At 41.0% G+C, this 12396-nt stretch overlaps 1 protein-coding gene and 1 pseudogene across 2 annotated transcripts in view; one reads left to right on the top strand and one right to left on the bottom strand.

Moving 5' to 3' along the window:
• Nucleotides 1–2028: 2028 nt before the first annotated feature.
• Tespa1 (thymocyte expressed, positive selection associated 1) overlaps nt 2029–12396 on the top strand; it is a 33533-nt gene continuing 23165 nt past the window's right edge. Inside the window, exons 1-3 of one of the 2 annotated variants that reach the window (XM_037211934.1) lie at nt 2029–2526; nt 3150–3215; nt 5343–5508. The gene's annotated coding sequence lies outside the window, so the exon portion shown is untranslated. The remainder of the gene's footprint in view (nt 2527–3149; nt 3216–5342; nt 5509–12396) is intronic. The other variant, XM_028857850.2, reaches the window with a different exon arrangement.
• Nucleotides 9808–10539, bottom strand: LOC114683528 (annotated as a pseudogene).

The following is a 12396-nucleotide window of genomic DNA, read 5'->3' as shown; positions in this document are numbered from 1 at the left end:
AAATGCTTTCTAAATATTTATAGATTGATGCTGCTCCCAACTTTGGTCAGAGAGCTTCTGAATTGGTAGTAGTTAATGCAGAGATACATTACTGTTCATAGTGCCAAGAATAATGGATTGTGAGTGCTCAGCTGTAAATGGGACAACCTCTATTCCAAAGCTCAGGGAACCTCATCAAAAGAGAAAGAATGTAAGAACCAGAGGATGGGGGAAGTGATATGAAATACCGTCCCCTGGACTGTTACACACATGAACACAGTACAGCAGTGATTACCCATGCAAAGTCCATAGACAAAACCAAGCCAGTTAAAAATTCCAGTATGGAGAGGGCAAGGACTCCCAGGGCCCAACCCCTGCTGAAGAGCTACTTAGCAATTGATGACTGATGAAGGAGAGAGGGTCACTTTTCTTCAGGAGTGTAACACTACTTGGACTTAGTGATCTAAAAATAAATGATAAAAGGAGAATATTAGGTTGGAAGGTCGATGTTTTGGCATGGCCCTGTAAGGATTTGTAGGATGGGAAATGAGGGGTGGATGTGAAGGTGTGGATTTTCAAAGACTAAGGAAATAAAAGATGAAAAGAAAATCATGTTCCTAGAACTTAATTTTTTGATCAAAGACTTTAATTGGACTTTTCTCCACTGTGTTACAACTGTGGTTAAATTGTATAGATCTATTCAAGGGGGTTCTCTTATGGAGGCTTGAAATGGAATTTGGGGCCATAGTAAAAAAGAAACCCAACTCTCTACAATCCTAAAATTAAAAGAGAATGTATATACGGTAGCAGTTACATTTAGCATGAGAGGAGTGCTTTGGAAAATCAGTGTTCTGATAAGTATTTAAAGTACGTATAATGCTTAATTTCAATTGTCAATTTGATGAGACTTGAACTAACCTAGGAAATGAACCTCTGGGCATGCCTGTAGGGGATGATCTTGATAGGTTTTTGAGGTTGGAAGACCTGCCCACTGTGTGTGGCACCATTCCCTGGACTGGGATCCTGGGCTGTACAAAAAGAAGAAAGGGAGCTGAGCACAGGCATCTGTGGCTCTCTCTTTCTTGACTGCAGATACACTGTCACCAGCTGCATCAAGCTCTTCCTGTGACTTTTCCGCCATGATGGACTGATGAGTCAAAATCAGTTCTTCTTTCCTTAATTTGCTTTGATCAGTCTTTTATCATAGTGACTGGAAAGGTAACTGAGATGTTAATTAATTCCAAAAAGAAAGACTAAAATCAGAAGATGTAAGAGATATCCAGACAATGGAGAACCATCAAAGACACAAAGAAAAAGCTCAATAGGAGAGGCTGGACAGTGGTGCTACTCGGGATGAAAGTGAAAGGTAAACTCTTCTAGAGTTTAGTAAGGCTCCCTGAAACGGAAAGACAGCAAACTGAAGACAGCTTCAGGGTGATAGACTTTAAAAGTACAACTCTTAAAAAAAATTTAGTCATTTTCTAGGATAAGGGAAACTGAAGTGGGTTTAAACATGATAAGCAAAGTATTAAGAAATAAACACAGGACGGGCCTGTGATCCCAGCACTTGGGAGGCAGAGGCAGGTGGATCTCTGTGAGTTCGAAGCCAGCCTGGTCTACAGAGTGAGATCCAGGACAGGCACCAAAACTACACAGAGAAACCCTGTTTCGAAAAACAAAAACAAAACAAAACAAAAAAAAGAAAGAAAGAAAAAGAAAAGGAAAGGAAAGAAAGAAACAAACAAACACAGGGCCAGTGAGTAAAGGTACCTACTAAGCCTGATGACCTGACTTCAAACCCCAGGATCTATGCGGTGGAAGGAGAAGACTGACTCCTTCAAACTGTCCTCTAACCACTACATGCACACTGTAACATGGGTATGTACACCACACACACACACACACACACACACACACACACACACACACACTCACACACACAATGCATGTATACATACACAAACACAAATAAATGCAATAAAAATTGAAAAAGAAGTTAAGACATAAACAAAAAAAATTGCTTTCACTGACAGTATTTAAGAAAAAGCTTCTGGGTAATTTACCTGAATGTGAAAGTTATGAAAACCCAGTTAGGGAGAAGTCCTCCTGATTTTATGGAGAGGCAAGTCTCATTTTTAAGTTCCATTTGGCTGCAGGAGTGGATTCTAACTACTTCTAACTGCACTGGAGGGGGCTCTCCCAGATTCCCATCCTCCCTAGGTGTGGTAAACATGACAGCAGCCCTCTCAGAGGATGAGCTCTCTGCCTGTAAGCATATGAGTAAGAGATGCTTTGTTCTCCAGTCTCCTAAGCTAGAGCAGAGGATGTGGCTGGCCAGGAGGCGGGGACAGAGCAGATGCATGTGTAGGTGTGTGTGTGTGTGAGTGTGTGTGTGTGTTTTCTCACATCCGCTTCCCCTTTTGAGCTGACAGTTGAATGAGAACAGAGAGAAAGTTAGTCTTCGATATGAGACTATCTCACCATCCTCGCCTTTGCTACGACTTCTGAGAAGGGCTCAGGCCTGTTTGGAGAACCTTCTTACTTCTGGTAAGTGTTTCAGGGTGGGACTGATATACTTTTATAGATAGTAATAGAGAGAAGGGACATGGGTGAGGGGGGGAAAAACTTGATTCTAAGGAAAGAGATGTGTCAAGAGACAACCTCACCTTCCTGACTTTGACTCTACAGCCTCATCATTGGACCTACTGAACAAAAATACCTCACTTTTCCCTCCTGATTACCAGATGGGATTGTTCTAGGGTCATAAATCATGGTCTCATTTGATGAACTGAATTACTATTTACAAAATTTCATTTTTCTCATGAGAGTTCTTAGCATCTTGCCGAACTCACACGTGTGATCATTTCGTTCTATTTCCAACTATGAAAAGTTCTGAAGGAGAAAAGTTTCCTGGTTTGATGACAGGTCCTGTTCTAGAGCCCAAATCTCTGAATTTGGGAATTCATAAATCTGTCCTGACCTTGTTCTCTGTGAACAGGATCTTTTTCTCTAGAATCTTCTGGGGAAAATGTGGAGATAAAGTGTAGTGATGTATGTGAAAGTTCCTATGTAGCAGAATTTACACCATTGGACAATGGCAGGCCAGATATACTAGAGGCCCATGGTTCATATATCATGAAGACTAAATTTTTGCCCCATATCTCATCTAGATATGTTCACTTCTCAGTGATCTACATAATACTGGGGCTGAAGTCTCCAACACCCTTTGCTTCAAGGTAACCACCCATCTGTATCCTGGGGAGGGAGGAGGCATGGAAATATTATTCACACTGGGCTTTTCCCACAACCTCATGCACTGCCAAGTCCATCAGTGGATGAAAGAGGTGAAGTGGGGACTTAGGGCAGAGCCCTGTCTTGATAAAAAGTTTGTTGTAGAAGTGGTTTAATAAGATAATAAGCATTTGGAAGCAATACTAAAGGAAATAGTTGTGACTTTGTATATCACAAATATCCTTTTTTTCTTTTTAATTAAAAAGTTTTTATTGTTATGTGGTTGGAGAGATGGCTCTGTGTGGTTAAGAGTGTTTACAGCTATTGCAGAGAACCCGAGTTCAACTGCCAGCATCCCTGTTGGGCAGCTCCCAACTATGGTAACTCCAGTTCCAGGAGAATCTGATGCCCCTGACTTCTGCAGTACCCGCACTCACGTGCATGTTCACAGACAGATAGACACACATCCACAATTAAAAACAATAAATCTTAACTTTCTATTACATCCATTCATTTATTCTGTGAGTTGCAAATATCCTTAATGAAGGTTCTATGCAGTCTGGGGGGAATTAGAGCTGGGAGGCTTGCAAATGGTGTGCACAAGCTTCTGATTCAGCAGATGTTCAGCTTGAGTGGTGAGAGCCACAGATCTGTATTCTCCTATGTCATGAACCATTGATGAAAAGAGGAGAGGCCGGGTTTATTGGTTGTCTGCTGCTGAGAATGTTATCATTAATAGCAAAATGAAGCTATAATAGGGGGGATAGAAACAGAGTCAACATGTGATTTCTTATTAACAAGCACCTAGGCCGTTTAGAGGCTATTTATAACCATACTAATAATGTTCTCTTAGCTCCTTTGGCCCTCTGAAAGTTAAGGTGTTTTCCTGGGATGAAACATTATATAGTGACTGTGGAGAGTCAATACAGTCCTTCTAGGTTCAAGGTCCAGGATTCAGATTCTAATAGATGATGAAGAGAAAGTTTGGTTCTTGGCCCATGTCGTGACTCAGTGTGACTTCACTCTTAGTGGCAGCAAGGGAAAAGACACATTTCTTTCTACTTGCAGACTAATAACTATCCTGATTTCCACTTAGGGGTCAATGAAAGTGATAAACCCCAAACACACAGCGTTGTGGCCAGATCATACCCAGGCCCAGTGAGAATGGCTAAAGCACAGATTTAGGCTAAAAAGAGAATTCTGTCAAATGACTGAAGGATGAGAATAATTTGTGTATCTACTGTGCAATAAAAAAGGGGGAAGATGAGAACAGGAGTGAAATAACTTCATGACTATGAAAACAAGATATTGAATTAATGGTATCAATGCACAGGGATCGCTCAGTGGTCAAGAAGTCTCTTCACTCATCCTAAACATGTCTGGATAAATCCATGTGTAATTAGCCAGCGTGAGCTACTGTTTCTTATTCCTGATATGTTTGTAGCTTACCCAGATATTTTTTTAATGGCATCTCTCACACACCAACAGTACAGGATGACTTGCTCCAAATATATGACTTTTATATTTTCCATGGTCATTTATAAACACAAAACTTACTCACATCTGAATGTTGAAGGAAGAAGAAAAAAATGAGAGGAAAAGAACTTTGATAGTTTGCTTCCAGTATTCAGCTAAACTAGTTTGTGGAAAGAAAGGTGTGAAAAAGGAAAGGCAAAGGAGTTACATTGAGTAGCTGACATTTTCTCCTTTCATTATTTTATAAATGACACCCTATTTTTCTACTCCCTGAACAGAGATTGAAGTCCTCCCTTAGGCCATAAATGTTTCAGAATGCCCCAACACCCTAAGGGCAGATTTTGATCTGATGATCTTCCTAGTAGCACAGTGAAGAGTATAAACCAGGAAGACAGTTATCATTGATCTAGGAAGGAATATGACAGTCTGTTGCAGGTTTGGGGCATGTAGGGTTGAGGAGGATCAGCTTGGATTGAGATTAAGTTTGTCCTGTCCATAGAGAAATGCTGCCTGCTCTGGGATTTCCCCCAGCCTTCTAAATCAATAAGACTATGCCTGACTGTGGATGCAGAAGTTCTGTTGGGCCACATCATGGAAACTCTATTTCCTTTTTCTCTTTTCTTATGCTTGATCTCACTCTCACTCCAAATTCACAGGTACTGCTTAGGGCATAAGTAACATACAAACAGAGAAGAGAAACCTTTATGGTCTGTATCTGTGGAAGGAGGCCCAGAGCACTGAAGACTCATCCAGAACCAAGAGCGGCAGGAAGAAAGCTGTGTGACAAAAAGAGAAGAAAGAACACATTTGGAATACAAACTTGTGAGTCCTATTTTCTATTCTTCCTTCCCTCACTCCCTCCATCTCTCCATCACCTCTCCTTACCCCTCCTTATCTCTGTCTAGTTTTTTTCTACTCTAAAGTGAGTGACTAAATTAGGTTTCTCTCTGATCCCTCTGAGAATTATATAAGGATAGGTACTGTTGAGCTAGAGAGACAGTTTAAAGGGTAAAACGTTATGAGGATCTGAATTCAGATCCCCAGTACTCATGTAAAAAGCTAGAGGTGGTGCTGCACATCTGTTATTAATGCTGAAGTAGTAGGGACAAAAGAATCCCAAGGGCTCACTGTTGAACCAGCCTAGCAAATCAGTGTATCCCAAATTTAGTGAGAGACTATTTCAAAGAATAATAGAGGAAAAAAAAACAAATATGGCCCTTTGGCCTCTGTGGGTGCACATATGTGTACATGCACCTGTAAATATATACAACACACACACACACACACACACACACACACATACATACACACACAATTACAAAAGGCTGAGAGATTATTTTTTCTCATCGTTCATCTCTGCCTAATGTGAGCATCGCTATTTAACATCCTGATGCTGCACATTCTAGTGTGCTCTGATGACCACTCTCTTTTCTCAATTCTGATTCTTAAAACTATTCTACTTTTAGAGACTGGCAAATAGTAAGAGAAAATTAATAACAACCTTGCATATTATTTATTACATAATACATAATTTTAGTATCAAATAACCCAAAATGTGTGGACATTTTCTGTTTGTATATTCAAAACACTTAGATACAAAGAGGTTTAATAACTTTATCTAAGACTCAAGTGTAAGTGGACAGGTTATTATTTTAAACAGGAACACTCTGATTCCAAGGCCCAAGCTCTGCCTACATTTCCCCCTGAGTTTCTAAATAACACTCTGAAGAAAAAGAAACATTGCCCATTGTTACTGGCCCTTTAAAAACATCCCCAAGTTAAGTCACATATAAGCAGAGCTGATATTTGTCAACTTCATGGTGATAGGCCCATTTGTTATATTTAAATATTAAGCTGTGTGGGGAGGAACAGGGAGGAGTAGAGGGAGGGGAAACTGTAACCAGGATATATTATATGAAAAAGATATATTTTCAATATACAAAAGAGAACAAAAGAAGGAGGAGGAGATAGAGAAGGAGAAAAGGAAAGTGAAGGAGAAGCAGCAGCAGCCCATTTGGCACATAGTTAATATAACCCATCATAGGGAAATGCATCAACCACAATTTCCAGTTTTAAATAAAAATCAAACCTCCCACTTGGGGGAAAAAGTTATGTTCCCAGCAAATTGTGGTAGATACTCATTGCTCCAGACCTTCTGAAAGCAACAAAATCCATCCCAGGTGTTCCTGCTCTTTCCACAAGGTTTCCCAGACTGTTCCAAAAAATCCAGATGCTCAATAACTAGGCCTGTGCTGAACAGGGCTCTGACTATTGTAAACTCTGTTAGTTCAGGCAGTGCCCTTCTACAGCTGCTGCCAAATGTTCTAATTCTACAATATCAAAGCAATGAAGAGTTTTCTCATGTAATTCTGATTTGGACCTTGTTGGAAAACTGCCTTGCAAGCCTGAGGGAGGTTTGTATGCTTCAAGATGGAATCAAGAGGGAAAACATGCAGGTAGCACAAACAGCAATACTTCTTTTGCTGCGATTATCACACAGCTGAGTACAAAATACATTGAGTTTATGCTGTTTCTCTTGTACTAGATTATAAATAGAGAGCTGAACAGCATGTAAAGTGGAGAATTTACTAAAACCATCCCTACTTTCCTTCATCCCAGATTGTATTATCTGCTGACACTTAGATGACAATAGGCTGTTTTATTATTCCACTATTCATGCAAAGACTGTACTACATAGAATTAGACCACTGTGATCTTAAATCTAATCCCTTTAAGGTCCTAAATACCCATCAGTGAACAAAACATTCTCTCTGAGCTTCAGGTGTTAATGATTAGCTCTAAGGTGTTGGTCAGAATTCAGTAAAGTATTATATAGGACATATTTATGGATATATATATATATATATATATATTAGATGCTATACATAAATCAGTTATTACTAGTCCCTGCTTTGTTGATTCACCATATCAGTACATTGTAAAACTCCAGCTGCATCTTCTAGAAAATGGACTGGCAATGTAATAGAACTGGCAAGAAATAGGCAATGTCCTCAGTTTAGCAATAATAACACTTTATCAACAGCTTTTCACTACTGCTGCAGTTATTGCATTTGATGATATTTTATTGGATGACAGACATTCACAGATCTTAAACAATCCTGTGTTAAGCCACAGATGTGATTTCATCCCCATTTCTATAAATTTTGCTTTTTCTGTACCCTTCACCGAACAAAGAACATCTTCTCCTACTCTGTTTGGTTGTAGTTAGAGTTTAGACTTCGGGATAGGGTATGGAAAATAATCAAAGAAAACGATCCTGGAGAAATGTCTAGAGAAGTGGAAAGGACAATGGGCAATGCTGGAGGGAGAAGCCTTTGGGGAAATTCAGGCAAGAAGTAATAGACCCTGTATGGCACTTTTCTTGAGTTAGTGGTAAAAATGGGAGAAAAGAGATATATAGGTGTAGCTAGAGTTCTCCTGCCTTGCCCACAGTCAGGACAAATCTTTGTCACCCGCCAGTCCCACAGCCGCTCAGACCCAGCCAAGTAAACACAGAGAGTTATATTGCTTACAAACTGTATGGCCATGGCAGGCTTCTTGCTAACTGTTCTTATAGCTTAAATTAATCCATTTCCATAAATCTATACCTTGCTACATGGCTCATGGCTTCCTGGCGTCTTCACATGCTGCTTGTCATGGTGGTAGCTGGCAGTCTCCTTCCGCCTTCCTGTTCCCTTAATTCTTCTCTCTGTTAGTCCTGCCTATACTTCCTGCCTAGCCATTGGCCAGTCGGTGTTTTATTTATTGACCAATCAGAGCAATTTGAAATACAGACCATCCCACAGCATATAGGCTGCCTCCTTCTGTCTCCACATTGAACATAGTACAGTCAATGTTATAACAGAATCAGTATCAAGGAAGGGGGTAGAGCCCAGAGAAGCTTTTTGAGTAGGAAATGAAAACCTAAAGATAGGATAATTTCTTAGTTTAAGCTTTAAAATTTAATCAAACTTGAGTTTCCCTTATGCTGTATTAACTAAATCATGGAAAGATTTTTGCCTCATAGCTTCTCTTCACTACAAGGTAGTAAACATATACACAGAGGATCTGAGGCCATAGAGAAAGGCAGTTAGGTCTGTACCTCTTCTATGACATATACTAATTGAGGACAATTTCCCAGCACAAGTATGAATCTTGCTTTTCAGGAGGTACAGTGTTTGCTGAGTTATCTCCATTGAAGAGCACTATACCATGCCCTGTTGTGGGACTCAAGAGAGATCTCACAAAGGATGGTTCAATCAACACAGACAAATCACATACTCTCTTCTTGAATATGACACACGCACACATGCTGGTTGCTAGAAATTGATTGGAGAAATGGTGTGAATGCAAATGACAACTTATTTTTTAAGCTTTTACTGATTATTATTATCATTATTATTGTGTGTATGTGTATGGTGCATGTGTGGGGAGGTCAGAGAGAAACTTTCAAGAGTCAGTTTTTTCCTTCCACCTTAGATTCCAGGGATTGAACTCATGTTGTCAAGCTTGTGTAGCAGGCATTCTGATCTTATCCCTGGCCAGTGCTCTCTTCTCTGCTCCATGTTCCTTCATATTATGGGAATGCATTTTGTTTGATGACTCTTGTTGTTACTGGAATGTTATGAATAAACATTTCCACTCCCATCTCTATATTAGACAGACTCCCTCCAAAAACCTCCAAAGCTGCATCTTGCCATCTCTGTACCCATCTGTCACTTCTCTGTAGCCTGCTCACTGCTGGTGTGTTTATCTGATATCATTTGCCACTTCCTCCAAATTTCCAGAAAGAATACTTAGTTTTTTATTTTCTAGCAGTACGTTTTCATCTGATTACCATGAACCAAACCCTTCTATTTATTTCTGTTTCCCAGTATTGCTACTCATTCTTTTTTTTTTTTTTTTTTTTTTGAGGAGCTACAAAGTCAGCTTTATTTTTTGAAGTTGAGAGGACAGAAGGACACAGCACAGGGACATGGGACGCCTAGTGGAAGCTGCTCTTTCACAGCAGATCAGATTTGTTTGTTTTGTTTTTCTCAGATGATTCCAAAATAAAACTGAAAGGTTCCAGAATTTTTTCTATGGAAATTGAATCTTTCAATCAACTGACTAGGAACAGAGAAGACTGTTTTTGTTAAACCATTTCTTCGGGCAATTTCTTGATCCTTGCTTTTTTCCTGCTGTCTTGCAAAGCTCTGGAATTCACAGAGTTGGGCAGAGCCCACATCTTCACCGCTGTGACACAGCTAGGCAGAGGGACCATTCACTTCAGCCAGATCCACTTGTCGCCCACCTCGGCTTTGTACCCAGGTTTGTACTTCCGGCCTGGCAGCGCTCTGGAGCTATTTTGGATTCGGGTACCCTGGTGAGCTCCAATCGTGATTTCTAGGAGATTGATAGGAACGGTAGTGAAATCCAGCACTTCTATCTCATCCTGAACCCGCAAGCGCAGGCAGTGAAAGGAATGTCACTCTGTTTAAGCCAAGACCCTTTGTTGTACTTAAGGTATTCAATGTCCTCTACCACCTTGATTGAGCTTTCAGATTCCCAGGTACTGTACACCAAAACTTCACAGTGCTCACTCATCTCTGGAAGGAAGGTGTTCTTGCAGGCATTCTCAATGTCCTGGAGATAGGCAGAGATGATCATCATTTCATGTGGATCTCCTTTCTTCTGGATCCGGCTCTGTATCCCTGGCACGGGCACATGGACGTAGATGACTACGTGGGGTGGCAGGTATTGGGGGAGAGCGAGCCGCTTCACTTCCTTGTAGTGGTCCACACACTCCTTTCGGATGAAGCTCTGGTTGTACATTGCCGACGCTGGGACAAGTCTCAGCAGCCTCAAGGCCATAGCTCTGCCGTCCCGTCCGGCTCAAGGACCTTGCTACCCATTCTTATAGTAGTTTCATTTATTACTTTGTGAACAGTTCATTATAACCCATACATGACAAAGATTAGGGAAAATTAATTTCTACTTTAAGTCCCACATCAATGAGCCACATTGGGGAAGGTTAGTTCCTTTGTATCTTCTCTCTTGAGGTGATTGGTGTGTGTGTGTGTGTGTGTGTGTGTGTGTGTGTGTGTGTGTGTGTGTGTGTGTGTGTGTGTGTACATGCGCACGCGTATGTGGAGGCCAGAAGTCAAGGTCAGGTATTCTCCTCCATCAGTCTCCATCTTAAATCTTGACTGACTCTGGAATTTGCTAGACTGGCTGGCCAGCAAGACCCAGGAATCACCCTGTGCTCACTCTCAGTGTTGGCATTACAGGCATGTGGTACAGCTCTCAGCTTTTTCTTATAGGCTCAAGGATCTAACTTGGGTCCTTGTGCTTGCATGGCAAGTACTTTAGGTGTTAAGCCATCTTTCCAGCTCCTACCATAGTTGTCTTTTAAAGTGAGTAAATGATTCCACTCCCATCCAAACTGCCAGAAAATGACTATTCTTTGCAGCGGGTGATAGAGCTCTTAGCTCCTGTCTTTCTGCTACCTGTAATTACAGTCAGTTTTGTGAGCCTTCCTTTGGACCTCTTTAAGCATTAAACATTCTGTTTCCATGTACATTTTCCTTTAGGTATTTGCAGTAAGTAAAAATTCTGTGTAAGGATGTACAGATGAGGGAAAAGCATTTTTGGGCACATGTAAATGCTGTTCTCAATTGCAGGAACTCTCAGAGCAGAAACAAGTCTTAGAACTATCATCTCTTTGTTTCCCAACTTTCTGTCCCAAGCACATTGTTAAATCTTATTGGAAGCCTTGAAGCTGAGCTCTGAGTATGTCTGTGGTGACTTGTAGGGCGCTGAGCTCCCAAGAGGCATAATCACCTAGGAAGCACTCGTTCATTTAGAATATATGTTTAGCCAACAACATGTTTGATTCTGTTTTAGACTTTGGAAATACAGCAATGGACAATCCAGACAAGCACCTCTGACCCTGGGTCTTATGTTCTAATTAGAAGAGTAATAAAACAGGAGAGAAATTAATAAAAGTATAACATGCTTTGGTGATAATAACCAGAAAGAACAGTCAAGGGACAGGGTTAAATTAAGGCCAACTGCAGAAGCCACATCTGGCTTCCTGGAGGAAATGGGTGGAGAATGGATTGGGGGCTTTGTGGGTTGAGTGCAGCAAATACTTAGGGTGAAAAAGGAGAGGAAAAAGTATAATAAAAACCAGGGCTAAAAGAGGTGGAGAGGAGGCCGGGCGGTGGTGGTGCACGCCTTTAATCCCAGCACTCGGGAGGCAGAGCCAGGCAGATCTCTGTGAGTTCGAGGCCAGCCTGGTCTCCAAAGTGAGTTCCAGGAAAGGCGCAAAGCCACACAGAGAAACCCTGTCTCGAAAAACAAAAAACAAACAAACAAACAAACAAACAAAAAAAAAAAAAAGAGGTGGAGAGGAACTTAGCTTATTTGAATGAGAGCTTCAAAAATGTGAGGAACATACCAGAGACATATCAAAGAAGATGCTGATACCCTTTACCTGTCATCCCAGGTAGGCAGTCAGCTCTAAAAAGGTGCTTGAAGTGGTTTTTGGCACTGATAGTAAGGTGCAGTGGGGCAGCCCTATATCTCTTCCTCATTGTGTCCCTCCTCTCCTTCTCTGTCCTTTCTTCTTCCCCTCTTTCCTCCTCCCTCTTCCTCCCTCTCTCCTTTCCTCACTCTCTTCCATTTCCTCCCTCTCTCTCTCTCCCTACTGCCTGGACCTCCATCTTT

This window comes from Peromyscus leucopus, chromosome 18 (assembly GCF_004664715.2).
Source record: "Peromyscus leucopus breed LL Stock chromosome 18, UCI_PerLeu_2.1, whole genome shotgun sequence".
NCBI classification, from domain to species: Eukaryota; Metazoa; Chordata; class Mammalia; order Rodentia; family Cricetidae; genus Peromyscus; species Peromyscus leucopus.
This window is presented reverse-complemented; position numbering and strand designations above follow the sequence as displayed.